At 36.4% G+C, this 12,710-nt stretch overlaps 1 protein-coding gene across 2 annotated transcripts in view; it reads right to left on the reverse strand.

The window, feature by feature from the left end:
• The window catches only part of ap1g1 (adaptor related protein complex 1 subunit gamma 1), an 88,935-nt gene extending 86,171 nt beyond the window's left edge, over window positions 1–2,764 (reverse strand). For both annotated transcript variants that reach the window (XM_073070160.1, XM_073070159.1), the window contains exon 1: window positions 2,669–2,764. The gene's annotated coding sequence lies outside the window, so the exon portion shown is untranslated. The remainder of the gene's footprint in view (window positions 1–2,668) is intronic.
• Window positions 2,765–12,710: the final 9,946 nt, after the last annotated feature.

Below are 12,710 nucleotides of genomic sequence, written 5' to 3' on the forward strand. Positions count from 1 at the left end.
CCAGCCAATACCACATGGTCAAATTTTAGGTTTTAAAATTAGGTTTACTATATATATTTTACAAGAATCAAACCTGTCCTGTTAAGTCAAATTGAATTACTGCATCTAATGTGGCTGACATTTGTTAATGTTCATTAAATATTACAAATATTATTTTAGCTATTCTGGCCTTCTAGTTAAGATTCATCAACATCAAAATGAAAAGACTGATTACAGGTTGCAACTGTATGGAGTACAGAGGACTCTAGATGTTCTAGTACATGAATCACAAAAAGTTAGCAGGCAGGTCTGACAAGCAGGCAACAAACAGCATTTTGACCAATGCAAAGGGGGTTTGGTTTTAAAAACAGGGAAGTTTTGCTGCAATTTCAGTGTTGGTGAGGTCTCATCTTGAATCTGCATAAGCTTTGGTCCCCTTACCCAAAGAAGGGCATGGTAACTTATCATCATCATCATAGCTTGTCACACCAGACAAAGGACCTTCACCAGCCTAGACTGAGAGAGGTTTGAATTAAATACTTTGGGCTTGCATTCATTGGAAGTTAGAAGGATGAGGGGCAACCTTATACAAGACCGGGCTCAACAGGATAGATGCTGGAATGGTTTCATTAGAGGGAAAGTTCTGAACAAAGGATTTTAAGCTGAGGTGCATAGAAGTCTCTTCTCACGGAGTATGATGATTCTCTGGAATTCTCTGGCACAGCGTGTGATAGAAGTTGCAAAAATTAGAAGTATTTAAAATGGAAATGGATAAATATTTGATAGATCAGGGATATAGATCAGTCGTAATCATAATAAACAGCAGGAAAGGTTTGAGGGACCCAATGTCCTAATCCTACTTTCCTGGAATTTCTTATATTCTTTGTACTTTGGGATTTACAGCTCTTGGATACTGGGATTAATAGCTTGTCTTCATATAATACCTCTATATTTTTAGAACCAATAAGTCTTGCATATTGTGTTTGTTGGCAATAGCCTAAGAAATGAACTGATTGGGAGGTAATAATCGAAAGTAAAATGCAAACAATTCAGTATGTAATCCATGAATAAGCAATCTCCAAAGAGAGTAGGCTTGATCTTGGACCTTCTGACTTTAAAGGGTCTTTTCTCTACAATTAATTCAATGTTTAAAATATTCTACAAACATATCCATTTGATCAATCAACACACACAAAATGCTGGAGGAACTCAGAGGCTAGTCGTGCCGAAGGGTCTTGGCCCAAAACATCAACTGTACTTCCCCCCCCCCCCCCCCCATAGAGGATGCCTGGCCTGCTGAGTTCCTCCAGCATTGTGTGTGTGTTGGTTGGATTTCCAGCATCTGCAGATTTTCTCTTGTTTGTGTTTTCCATTTGATCAATCACATTGGCTCACACAAGTGAGATGTCTATTTACTTTTTAAAAAATTATTAAAAATGATAATCTCTTCTAACCTTAATTTGGCCTTTGCAACCCATTTACTAATCAAAGCAATTTACCCAATGGACTAACCCTATTGATAGTAAAATAGTTATAAAGGATAAAATCACATGTGCCTACAAGTAAAATATTATCTCAATTAACCTACATGGTGTTAGCTTAAAAATTGTGACTAATTTGTCATACATTAAAGTTTAGAAAAATTCATAAGTGCAGGAACAAAAAGCCAGCTCAACTCAAAGTAATTAAATACCAAAGTACACAGATGCACAACACAAAGAAACAATGTCTGGTTTAAAATGTGCACTTTCATAAATTGCATATTCAAACTCTCAAACAAAGCTGTAAACAACTTAAGTATATTAAGGAGCTAGCTTACAACTAAAGCAACCCAATAACCTCTCAATTAAATCTTTTAAATAATTTGTTGTATTGTTAAACATAATTCTTCTAATAGCAATGGTTTACATGCACTTGTCAAATTATATTTAATAGCACCAAAAATCCATAGCCTTAAACTATTTCTTGGTTTAGAATGTAGAGTCAAAGATCTTGTCTTTAGAATAACCATTATTAATATTCTAAATACCAATCAGTAGACTATGACAGCCTACTAAAATAGTTGGTTTAACTATCTCAATGAAAGTCATTGCTCCTCTTGTGACAACTAACATTACTGTTTTATAATCTGCTTTTATCATAAATATCCAAATAAAAATTCTCTCCCAGAAAGTGTGGACATAAATCACAAATAAAATCTTTCAAAATAATCCGACAGATCACTTGGTAGTATCAGAGCGTATTTCATCACAGCATATCCATAAACTCCTACTCCCGAGATGGACATGCCACCCGACGAAAAGTGCAATAAAGTGGAACTCGGACAGCATTCAATTTTTCACGTAAAACTACTCCGGAATAATAAATGAAGAAACATCACACCATAAGGAACTTGTCTGATCCAATTTGGAGAACCAGTACTTTGAGAATGTGGGTGAAAGTATTGACTACAACTGAGAAGGTGGCACGGACAAGAAGGGATGGAGCTGCAGGAGGAAACCAATCGAGTCTCGGGTAGCAGCGAGGCCGCGCTCACCGGCCTCAGTCTCCCAGTTCAAAAAAAAACTTCAACAAGGCAGGGGGAAGAGGGAAAGGGAGAGTATATTGCCGTAGTCTAGAGCAAAGCATTTCAATGGCTGAAAGGAGATCTGAGGGCCGGGCGATTCCCCGGGGAGGTCCGGTCACCTACCAGCCGAAGCGATCGCACCGACGGCTGCAACTCGTTCGGGCACCGGCAGCTCCAGCTCACATCCAAAATGGCGGCCTTCCAGCCTCATCACTGTCTACCGGATGCGGAGAGTTACACTGACCTTTTTTCCGGAAAAAAATCCTCGCGGCAACTATCTCCTATATTGTTATTTTTAACATCGTTAGAGGAGGAATACACGAGCGTCTTTGAACAAAAATCCTTTTAGTTATATTCTCGTGGTAAATTAATGAGCTCACCTGGGATGGTGGAGCTGTGTATTTTTTTCCAATGTGGATGTAGCAAGGATAGCAAGGGAGTGCTGCGGAAATACTCGTGGCAATCAGTGATGACGTCACAGTGGGCGAGTCGGGCTGATCACGTGGTGTGAGTTGAAAGTGGTTCGGCTGAAGGTCAAAAGGCTTCTCCGCTTCCTGTTTCTTCCCTGAATTCATTATAATTAGAAAGCAGGGAATTATAATAACTGGTACTCATTTGTTTTATTGTCTGGACATAGTCGATAAATCAGTCATTATCTTTACAGCCTGTTGTGGGGTAAATTTAACCCGGGATGATGGATATGAAATTACTATCTATAACTTCCCTCCTTTATAACTTCTTAGGAGGCAATAGCATGGTTACACCTGCTATACCTAATTTTTTTACACAAGGCACCAACTTGAAGAAACAGATCGAGATCACAAAAAATTATTTATTTTACACAGTTGTATTTTGATGGCAGGTTAGGTGAGTCTTGCCGCAACCACGATTCTCACATTCCACAATGCATTAAAAAGGCTGACCGGATAGATTGGGGGCTGAATCTGTGTATTTATTATGCGTACTTACTTTTACTTAAGGCCATCACCGCTCCTGGGGCATTGGCTACCAACAGAGCTAGCCAGAGTCCTCTGTTCTGGGGCAATCTTACAAGTTGTCCCCAAGTGTAGCCCATCCTCGAAGATCCTTCCTCTATGACAGACAGACAGACAGACAGACATACTTTATTGATCCCAAGGGAAATTGGGTTTCGTTACAGTCGCACCAACCAAGAATAGTGTAGAAAATTAGCAATATAAAACCATAAATAATTAAATAATAGTAAGTAAGTTATTCCAAGTGGAAATAAGTCCAGGACCAGCCTATTGGCTCAGGGTGTCTGACACTCCTAGGGAGGAGCTGTAAAGTTTGATGTCCACAGGCAGGAATGACTTCCTATGACGCTCAGTGTTGCATCTCGGTGGAATGAGTCTCTGGCTGAATGTACTCCTGTGCCTAACCAGTACATTATGGAGTGGATGGGAGACATTGTCCAAGATGGCATGCAACTTGGACAGCATCCTCTTTTCAGACACCACCGTCAGAGAGTCCAGTTCTACCCCCAAAACATCACTGGTCTTATGAATGAGTTTGTTGATTCTGTTGGTGTCTGCTACCCTCAGCCTGCTGCCCCAACACACAACAGCAAACAGCACTGGTCACCACAGACATGTGGTCTATGCAGCTTTTGTTAACGTTTCTGTAGCTCTGTAGGTCTTTATGGGATAGGGTTGCTAGCCCCATGCCCAAGCCTCCATCTTTCGCAGCCAGGCTTTGGGACTACCCTTGGCGGAATTACAGATTTATTATGCTGAGATAAAATTCGCTGTATGTCAGATATATTGACAACAAGATAATCTTGAGAGCTGGAATTATTTGTTGCTGTAATTAAAACGAGATTTAGCAAATGCCTCATAAAAGGCGACATAGAGTAGACGAAAAACAAACTGCATGATAAATGATTTCAATGGATGCAATGTGTTTATCAGCTTTAATAAAGCAAGATCCCAAAATGTTGAACGTAACATTATTGCACAAGCTACATGCAGTGACATTAGCTTAACCAAAAGTTCAAGTTTCTATTAAATGCCTTAGGAAGAGAGAGAGGTGAAAATGTTTTGAAGGGAATGCCTGATCTAGTGATCAAATTAGCTGAAGGCAAAAGTGATTATGCTGGGAAAGTGGAAATACAAACCAGAGTCCTGTATTGAGCGGCGCAGATCTATGGGAGTTTGTAGATATGGAGGCTATGGCAGAGATTTCTAAATAAAAACAAACTGCCACTTTTCGTAATCTCAACAGCATTTTTAAAAAAAATTTACGTACTTTGTGATAGAAAATGTGGCAACTAATTTGTACATACTAAGTGTCAATACAGCACTATGATGAAGATAGGATAATTTGCTTAATGAAGACTCAAAAGGCTGCAGATGCTGCTATCTGGAGTAAAAAGTAAACTGCTGGAAGAACTCAACATGTCACGTCAAGACCCTGCCTCAAAATTGAGACTTCAGAGGGAAGATAGCCATTATATAGAAAAGAGAAGGTGTTACGTGACAGAGGATGGTGGGTGATGGGTGGAAATGGATAAGTGGGGTGGGGGAGAAGGGAGTAGCTGGGGAGATTAGGCAGATGGAACCAGGCGGGGTGGGGGGGAAGGATAGCAAAGGTGGCTCAAGGAAGAAGAAATCCAGATGGATATGTATGTGGATGAGGGGCAGATGGAAGCAGGTAGGGGTAACAAGTGGGGAAGGAATGGAAAAGGTGAACAAAAAAAAGTGAGATCATTGATGGACTAGTAGGAGGGGCAAAGAAATACATGAAAATAAAGAGGAATATGAGCTGTTGTGTTCTTCCAGTTTGTGCTTGGCCTCACCCTGGCAATAGAGATGGGAGTGGGAATGGGAAGGGGAAGGGGAGTTGGAATAATATACAACCAGAACCTCAATATTTCCATTGTAGAAAGTGTATGTGTCTTGCAAAATTGTTGCCAGTCTAGGCTTGGTCGCACCAACATTAATCATCATGAGCACAGAGTGCAATAGTATTATGGGTACTAGGTTCTGTAGTATCCAAGGTATCTTCAAGAAGCAGTTGCTCAAAAAGGCGGCATCCTCCAACCAGGACGTGTCTTCTTCTCATTGTTCCCATCGGGAAGGAGGTACAAAACCTGGAAGACACACACTCAATGATTCAGGAACAGCTTCTTCCCTCTGCCACCCGATTTCTGAATGGACATTGAACCCATAAACACTGACTACTAACTTAACAAATTAATATAATTATTTATACATAATTACATTTACAATTTTTAAAAATATATATTATCATGTATGGCATTGAACAGCATACACCAGTGATATTAAACCTGATTCTGGTGCTGACCTCACATTATCAGAGATATTCTTTTTGTCCTGTCCCTGTGTTGGCACTTCAAGCTTATTGTGTTGTGCATCTTGGTCCGTAGGAACACTGTTTCATTTGTCTGCACTCATGTATACAGTTGAATGACAGTAAAGATGAACTTGAACTAACTTGTTCTCTCACCTCACAGTTTTGGTGAATGGTCTTTGACATGAAGTGTTAACTAATCTTCTCTTTCTACAGATTCTGCCTGACCTGCTGAGTTTTCCAGCATTTTCAGTTTTTATTTCAAATTTCCATTAAATGTAGTTTTTGATTTTCCATACTCAAATTGACCTGTCAAGAGCTAAAATAGTGGAATATGGTGACAAATATTACATTGAAACTGTTTTTGTAATATGAGGCAAATTATGCAAAGCCTTTCAGTTTCTGAGGATTAGCCAACACCAATTCAGGCCTACACTCAAGGCTTGTATCTACCAATGGTTAGATCTGCACTCAGTAATCCCTTTATTAGGTACACCTACTCGTTAATGTAAATATTTATTCAGCCAATCGTGGGGCAACAACTCCATGCATTTAAGCAGGCAGACTAGGTTAAGAGGTACAGTTGTTGTAAAGACCAAACATCAGAATGGGGAAGAAATGTGATCTAAGTTACTTTGACTATGAAATGATTGTTGGTGCTAGACAGGTTGGCTTGAGTATTTCAAAAACTGCTGATCTCTTAGGATTTTATGCAGTCTCTAGCTTAGTGTTTACACAGAATGGTGCAACCCCCCAAAAAAAAAATCCAGGGAATGGCAGTTTGTGGGTGAAAATGCCTTTTTAATGCAACAGCTTAGAGGAGAATGTCCAAACTGATTCAAGCTGACAGAAAAATAATGCACAACATATAGAATCCTGAAGTGAATGGGCAAAAACAGCAGAAGACTACACTGGTTCCATACCTGTACCTAATAAAGTGGCCACTGAGTGTATAACTTCAGTGGATCAGCAGGAAAAGACTGCTTTTCAACAAGCGTATGTTAATAAGTGCACTGTGATGAGTTTGAGTTGGTGTAATATTAACATGTATAACTCAATTTGAGCTTTATTATTTAAATATACATTGTAAACTTGTCGTTTGCTAAGTTGAGGAGTTGGATTGGATTAATGACCTGGAGAAATGGCCTGAGAAAATCTGATTGACTGCCAACACAACGGCAGTCCAGAAACTAACATCTGAGAATGGGTGTAGCTGGGATAATTTGAGACAAAAATTATACCAGGTACTCCCTAATGGTGGCAATGCTATCTGAAGCTAGATAGAAAAGAACATGAAAATGATGAGTAATTCGCTCACACCCTTTTCTTCATTGCAACTTGGGTTCCCCAATGATTATTATGGCTAGTGTCTCATTAGACAGCCAGTAATAAAATTCACTTCAGGTTTTTTTTTGCAATAAATTACAAAAGATCTTTTGAAAATCCTTATATTAGTTAGTGTGCCGTAATTGCAGTAAACCTATGTACTATTCAAACCATGCGAGCTACTATAATTTATTATAATAATAAAGGCATCTTCTAATTAGCACTGGACAACAAAGATTTTGAATACAATTGGGAGTGTCTTATGGATTTTGGGCTGCTGATCATGAAAATCACCATGAAATTTTCCTATGACACACCATTTTTTAAAAAAATTGTCTAAATTTGTTATTTCAATTCATAATTCAAGTCAATTAAGATGTTGCCACAATGTAAGCTGAAAATGTTTTCTATCTTATCCAGGCATTCCTGGGCATGTTTAGGCAAGGTGGATGCTGCATGACAGGTTTTATAAAAGTTATAAATTTCAGTGAAGAATTTTGATATTTGAGACAGATGTTTCCCTCATGCCAAGATTAAGAAAGACATTTTTGTTGGTCCACAAATCAAACAGGTCATCAATGACAGGTAATTCGAAGAATTTCTAGTGGGACTGGAGAAAATCGCACAGAAGGTGATTCAAATATGTCAAAAATTTTCTTGGCAGCTACAGAGCACCAAACCGCAAGCAGCTGGTTGACAACATGCTTCATTCAAAACCATTGAGTGCAACATGGCACTAAGAATTCATTTTCTGCATTCCTATTTAGACTTCTCCCTTGCAAATCTTTGCACTCTCAGTGACAAGCATGGTGAAAGGTTTTACTAGAACATTGTGGTCATGGAGAAACAATATCATGAGTGCTGGTTAATTATTGTTGGACACTTAAGCAAGAAGTCTCAAACACTGAGTAGAAATGTGTGGTAGAATCCATGACAAAATGAAAATCTTAAACAAAACATTTTTAGTTTAGTTAAACTTCTTGCAAAGCATTAACACTGTTACGCAATTAAGTGCATTATATTCAATAAAAATGATTTGTTTCTGCAAATTCCTATTTGATACAAGTAGTCTGAAATTATATTTGTGTTCAGCTTCAAGTGGTTTATCATAAACAAAAAAAAATACTCAGGATGGAACACTTTTGAAAAAATCTGTTGTCCAGTGTTGTTTATTCCAGCTTAAGTTAATAGTGATAATTGTTCACCCTTGATTCTGTCACTCTACTTGAATACAGAAACTATATTAGGCTCTGTGTATTCAATTTGCTGAAATTCCTCCAGTCAAAAAAGCTACTCATCTGTTCTTGGTGTATGAGTCATGTCATGGGTGAATGTGACTGGGATTTGGAAAGTTTCAATTTTACATGCAAATTGGTGTCTGAGGCTCTCTGAAAGCCTATGCAGTTAGTTCTGACATGTATTCCCATTTTTTTCAATAGATTTGGCCAATAAAAATGAGGGATTCTATAGGAAGGATTGCTTGCAATATCTTTCTGAACCATCCTGTTCAGATTTGCTTACATCTTCCAAATCCCTCTAGTCTACCTTCTGAAATACAGTATATAGGACATCATTCTGAACTAGTGACTGCAAAAATAATGTTGAATGACAGTGTTTCTTCTGATATGCTACCTGACCGCCTTGTTCAGGTTCTGGATCTGAAAAGAGAGACAGGTGCTGTACAGGCACAGCTCTGCAGATGTAGAAGAAAGATTAACCTTATCCTATTTCTATAATACTATATGTCATTATTTATATCATTCACCTAATTTATGTTCCATTGTAACTTCTCACTCCAATCTGTATTTTACACCTTTTCTGAAATTCCAAAATATGAAAACCAAATTTTTTTGAGCGCTGACATGACATCACAAATGGAAGATCCCAGGTGATGCACAGGTCTTTTGACAAGTGACCTCACATATATTATGAACATTAAGTTAATGAAAAACAGAAAAAGACTGCATAAAGTTAAAAATGAAGATCTCACACATGTATTGAAAGAGTGGATTCATCAGTGAACATATGAACAATGAACATATGCTGTTTAAAAGTATGCTGATCATGAAACAATCAGATCTCTCACGATCTTCACAAAATTGAAGGTAATTGTGAATATTCAGAAGATCGGTTGCAGAAGTTTAATAAAAGGCATGGCATTACATTTTTAGAGATTTGTGGTGATAAAGTGATCACAAAGAAGCAGAGAAATAATTCATTACGTTTGCCAAAATTGTCACTGCTGAAAATCTAACACGCTGAATAGCTGTATCAGTACATATGTGTAATGAACAAGAGTAAGACAAAGATGGGCCTCAACTAACTTCTCCACCAAATTTTCCATTGACCTACTTTTGTACAATCTATAATATAACCATTGATCATCTTCTATCATTTTTGCTAAACTCCATTTTAATTTTTCAATTTATCAATCTACATTTTTTAATTTAACAACAGAACCTTGAAATCTGAAACAAAAACAGACAATGCTGGAAACGTACAGCAGATTGGGCAGTATCTATGGAAAAAGAAACAAAGTTAACATTTCAGTTATTATTTCAACTTCAAATATCCTGTGTTCCATGCAATGCTCTGAAGAATGTTCATTTATCCTAGAGTTATTTAAGTAGTCTCAACCTATACATTTGGTTCTTCTGCTTCTGAAGATTGTCCATTTAAATTGCGTATTTGATTTAGTATCTGCTCCCAAAAATGTCCGTGATTGAAATGGTGCTGCCTCTTGTTGGAGCCATGGTATACGACAAGTTCAATTTTGGATTCCCAATTTATTTTGGACTCAAAAATATATTTATCATTGCTTCTTTTAAAAATCACAAAATTAAATGCTGTCCTATTTATTTCAATTTCAAATGTTAACTGTAATTAATTTATCATTAAAATACATCATTTTTAATTAAAAATACATTAGAAACACATTTCTGGTGAGCTAGCTCAAGGAACTTCATGTGGGTCCTTGATGAACAAAGCAACCTTCTCCTGTTTTCCTATTCCTTTAAGTTCCCTTAATTCTAGTTTACTCACAGTTCTTAGCAATTTCAAAGACACATGAGGCAGCGCAATGCTTTACAGTACAGGCGACGTAGGTTGAATTCCCACCACTGCCTGTAAGGTGTTTGCCTGCTCTCCCTGTGACCTCATGTGATTTCTCCGGGTGCTCCAGTTTCCTCCCACAGTCCAAAGACATACCAATTTGTAGGTTAATTGAATATTGTAAATTGTCCCGTGATTAGACTAGGGTTAAATTGGGGGATTGCTGGGCGGCATGGCTGGTAGGGCCTGTTCCGCACTGTATCTCTATAAAATAAGAATATATAATAATTCCTGCTGTCAATGATTCCCACTATTTAATTTTCAACAATTTAGATTTCTTGAGTATAATTTAATTATAGTGATGGTGGTCCAGCTGTATGTATTTCACTAAAAAATTATAGCTTGTACAAAACATGTTAATATAGATGAATAATGTGCACTCTTTCATGGCTTTATTAATTAGAAGAGGAACAGTCAATGGGAAATTTTATCCCTTCTATCCCTTAGATGGGAAGATCAATTGTCTATATGAATAGAAGAAAAACAAATATATGATCATATTTTTATTGCTTTTTTGTATTGGCACTTAAAATACAATAGGACTTAATAAGATAAAAATGTATTTCTCTACAAATGTACATTGTGTTCCTTTCATTAACAAAGTAATATAAAAACAAAATAGTGTATGAAAGCTGTGTTGAGTTCAAATCAATTGCATAATAATTTTAATTTATTTATGGAGCTGCAATAATTTTCAATATTAATGCTACATGCACAATGGTCAAAACATTAAATATTGAAATGTGCAATGGTTCAAAATGAGCTTTACTGTTTTCAATCTCAAAAAAGTTGCATTAATGGGCAAAAAATGACTACAAATATAATTAAACTTTCCATAAACTTAGGTAGAATACAAAGAAAGCATAATTTAATCTTGCCATTGTAAAATTTGTTACTATACAACAATATTGCCTCCCAAGATGGGCCAAAATATTTCTATGGCACTTATAAATTATGGCACTTAGCAGTTCTGTCATCCATTGATGCAAGCAGTAATTACTATGATGGCATAAATAATGTTATCTGGAGACTCGGCAGTGACTGCTGCATTGTTGTCATACTGACAAAGAATGAAAGGCATTATTATTTAAACCAGTTTAACAAGGCAAAAATATTAATTCACTAAAAAATAACAATTTTAAAACATCTCTCAACAATCCAAACAAAAACCTCTCAAGGGTAAAGTCTGAAATTGAGTTGATAAAGAAATATTTTTATATCCCTCCCTTCACTGAATAGCACACATTTCAATTTACTATTTACATTTGTGCAAATTACTTGTGTCAAATAACCTGATAGGGCAATAGCAAATAAAATATTGTTTTAGTTTAATATTCAAAAATGTGTCAGTACAAGCCAGGAAAAGAAAATACCTAATTTATTAGTATTGGTAATGGAAGGCTCATAACATTTGGATTTCTTTACAACTACAGTGAAAAAAATGTTTATTTCCTAAATTTATGTGATCTATGGGGTGTACATTTTATTGAGAAATGCTAGGCAATGCAGAAGGAGTAACTTGTTACAGCTTATATTGTTTAGATCTACACATTTTGGAGTTTGTAAATTGTAAGAAAGCATCTATATGACACCACCCAACTCCCACCACCTTAAAAAAATTGAAGAAAATAAACATTAGTGATGCACATGACACAATATATTCATCGCATTGCAGTGAATCAAAATGTGTTCATTATTCTTGCAACTTGTTTGTGTGCCACGTCAATTGTATAGAAAACAGGAGGTCAATTATCTTGAGTTCTCGCGTAAAGATAGTTTTAGGCCAGTTTCTCTGCTACGTTTCTACAGGAATTGAGTAAAAGGCAACAGATAAACAACTAAAGAGCTTTAAAGAAAATAGACAATCTACAAAATGATAAGCACGCTAAAGGCAAAATACCACATTATTTCAAATAGAACAGGATTCTACTGAAAATTAAATTGAAGATCTTAAAGAATACTTTTATGCCATAACATGGCTATGTAAATTCAGAAAAAAAGTAGTGTTTCAATTTACTTTGATATATTAATATTCTTCCTGTGTTTAGTTCCACTTCTTTTAATATTTTAGAAACACTGGAATGCCAAAACATTGGAACAAATAAAGTAGAAAAAAAGAGCACTGCTAAAAATCCCATTTCCAACCTAGGAAAGACTAAACAAGTACCGATGTATTAAGAAACTCAGTAAGATTTGATTTAAAATGTAATCTTTATGTTATCAAATCCTTGATATCAGATATAACTGATCTTGACCACATTTTAAAACATAAATTTTTAAAATGTTTTTTCTAAAAGCATAAAACAGGAAAGAGTACACAGCAACTATTGTGTCTTCATTTAGGTAGTATAAAATTACAGTAAATTAGCTCTTAAGCTACCAAATAAAATTACAAAAG

Source organism: Hemitrygon akajei, chromosome 17 (assembly GCF_048418815.1).
Source record: "Hemitrygon akajei chromosome 17, sHemAka1.3, whole genome shotgun sequence".
NCBI classification, from domain to species: Eukaryota; Metazoa; Chordata; class Chondrichthyes; order Myliobatiformes; family Dasyatidae; genus Hemitrygon; species Hemitrygon akajei.